The sequence below is a fragment of the Galeopterus variegatus genome, unplaced genomic scaffold, assembly GCF_000696425.1.
Source record: "Galeopterus variegatus unplaced genomic scaffold, G_variegatus-3.0.2 Scaffold358, whole genome shotgun sequence".
Lineage (NCBI taxonomy): Eukaryota > Metazoa > Chordata > Mammalia > Dermoptera > Cynocephalidae > Galeopterus > Galeopterus variegatus.
The window spans coordinates 494634-497776 of record NW_007726469.1 but is presented as its reverse complement, the minus strand read 5'-3'; the positions used below and the strand labels follow the sequence as shown (position 1 = coordinate 497776).

Genomic DNA, 3143 nt, shown 5'->3' with positions numbered 1-3143 from the left:
TCCAGTTAACCAGAGCTAATAGCATATATAATAATAACAGCTACTATTTTTCCTCTGTAAAAAAAAATAAATAAAATGATAATATCTAATACTTAAAATAACAGTTACTCTGTGTGAGTCACTGTTATAAGCACTTCACATTTGGGGGAGGGACTTATTTTTTATTGAATCATAGTTGATTATACATATTTTGGGGGTTCAATGTTGACATATGTTGATCAAACCAATATTACTAGTATGTATATTGTTACAAATTGTACTTATTCTTTATGGCCCTTGTCCAATCTCTCCCCATTCCCCTCTCTCTCCCCCCTCCCACCCCTGATACTACCCTAGATTTCTTCTCTCCCTCTGAAAGAGTAGTGGTTACTCTGTTGATTTGTTGCCTAGATGATCTGTCCATTGCTGAGAGGTGTGATCAGGTTCCCCAATATTATCATTGAGCAGATGCTTCTTCTGTCACTCTGGAATGGTCTTTGTGGAGAGAGACATCCTGTTATTTTCTTTGGTCTCTGCTGGTGACTCTCCTTGTGTCAATGCACTCCAGTGGCTGGTGGACCATCTGCGTGGTGGTCGTGACATCTAGACACTTTCACGGCAGCTACGGTTACTGTGGTGGCTGTGGTGGGCCACCCACATGGAGGTGATGTTTTTGGCATGCTCCTTGGTGTTGGCGGTGTGCCTGGTTGTGGGGGAGTCCAATCCCTGGCTTGATGCCTCAGGACCCTGGTCAGGCCCTGAGGCACTGGCAGAGTGCCTGGGTGGGGGGTGGGGTGTCTGGTCTCTGGCTCCACACCTCAGGTCTCTGGGTGGGCCCCAAGGTGCTGGAGGTGAACCACTTCACATTTTTTAACTCTTTACTCGTTACAGAACTCCTAGGAATTAAGTGAGTTTATAATTCCTAGAATTATAAACCCACTTAACAGATGAGAGAATTGAGGCACAGAGAGAATAAGAGTCTTGCTCCAGATCACATAGCTGGTAAATGGCAGAACCAAGATCCAAACCAGGCATCTGATTCCAGAGTCCAGTTTCTGTGCCATTATGCTCTAATGCTGATTACTCTTCATGCTGTAATAATTTCCCAACTCACATCTTCACATAGAGAGTGAGTGCATCTCACTGCCTTGGGGTAGAAGGCACTGATATTCCTGGCTGAGAGAATAACACATTGAAGATTAATGTCTATGTTATATTTGGTGCCTTGCCAGTCACAAGGAATAACTGAGCAGAGTGCTGGGCAGAATGTTGTATGTATACTGTGACTAGTACCATTGCAAAAGATGAAATAGGTGCAATAAAAACATTGTGAAAATGAATGCCCATAGGTATATATGTATGTGCTTGTGTGTTCTGAAAATGTGAGCTATTGACAATGGATGAGGTTGGCTAAAGCAATGGCCTAAAACTCACAGATGCCAGAAATTCCTGGAAAAATATTCACCAACTATCCAACAATCTAAAAACACATCTATGGAAGACAACCTTGAAAGAAGGAGGGTGCAGATCTAGTTGAGATAGTACAAAACCAAAGCAGATTATCAGTCTATAGACATGCTGAACCTGTGTATATTCTGTGAAGACAAGGGTGGGGCCTGGCACCTTCACAAAACCAAAGCCATGCAATATAAGCAGACAGACAGAACATGGATTTTTTTCAGAAAAGCCTCCACGTTTAAACTGCAGGCATTGCCTGTCCTCCCTTCATCACCTCGTCTATGAGATTTGGCCACCCATACATTTAGGCAGCAGATGGGAAGTATCTGGATGTGTGTACATAGTTGGAATCAACAAACATTCAAGTCTGCATATGGCATCATCTGGAATTTGTACCAACTCTAAGACATTGGAATGATTCCTGATCACATGAGGATGTGTGGCTCTTACTTGTTCATTCATTCCTCAGGTGCTGTGCCAGGGAGCGAGGTAGTGGACAAGACACAGTGCCTGCCCTCAAGACACTTGCATCTAGTTAGAGAGCTGGACAAGCAAATCAGTGCATATGAGGTCAGTGATGAGGGTCCTGAGGGAACAAGTGCTGGGTGCTGAGAGCTCAGGAGGGCACTAGCCATAACATCAGGGAAGCTCTGGAGAAGGAGAGAGAAAGGAACTGAGACCTGATGCCCATTGGCAGGACTGTGCTAGGAAATTAAAAATTTTTTGTGTTTTTTTGTTTGTCTAACTCTACTGAGATAGGAGGTGCTCAGTTTCCCTGGGTTTGGGCTTCAGGACAAACCTCTGAGTTTCAAGCCAAGGTCTCAGGCCCCTCCTCTGGACCCTCCTCTAGAGGAAAGTTACTGTTGCTAATTAGACATATTTTAGGCACCAACACAGGGAAATTGAGACCACAAGAGGCTGGCTAATGCAAATCCACTGGCTGGGCATGCTCAGCAGAGAGGAGCTATATAACCCTAATAGCTGAGCATGCTTAGTAAAGTGGGGTTTATCCTTTGAATGACCTCCACTAGGGGTGCTAAAGAGCACAGAATATTCTTGAATATGTTCAGTGCATGTGGTAGGATTTGACCAATGAACATGCCCTAAAAAGAAACCAACTGAGCATGTGCATGACTAATGTTACATAACTGGGAACCATCCCCTTAAGTGAATATTCATTAGGTAGCAAAACTATAAAAGCTGAATCCAGACAGAAGGTAGGGCTGTTGCTTGCTTTCCTGGAGCCAGCCTGCACTCTGCCTGTGGAGTGTGTATTTCTTTCTTTTTGTATCAAACTTACTTTCAGCAAGCAGCTGCCCATGCTCTTGAGCCAGCCTGCACTCTGCCTGTGGAGTGTGTATTTCTTTCTTTTTGTATCAAACTTACTTTCAGCAAGCAGCTGCCCATGCTCTTGAGCCAGCCTGCACTCTGTACTGAACTTTAAGTGTGTATTTCTTACTTTTGAATTAAACTTGGTGTGGGCCCTGCTCAGTCTCTGGAGCTAGGCCCCACTCTCTCTGTGAAATCCGTATCTCTTATTCATTATATTAAGCCTGTTCTCACTTTCTACTGTGACTCTGCTATTAAATTCTTTCCTGTGGCAGAGTCAAGAACCTGGTAAGAGGATGCGGTGGGTTGAGGCTGACTATCAGGCCCCCCAGACCCTCTCTTCAGCATTGCTATCACAGCCTTTTATTACTTGAAGG

The 3143-nt window shown here is 44.2% G+C and overlaps 1 protein-coding gene across 1 annotated transcript in view; it reads right to left on the bottom strand.

Annotated features, from left to right (window-relative positions):
* The window catches only part of NMNAT2 (nicotinamide nucleotide adenylyltransferase 2), a 148049-nt gene that overhangs the window by 120105 nt on the left and 24801 nt on the right, over window positions 1-3143 (bottom strand). The window lies entirely within an intron of this gene.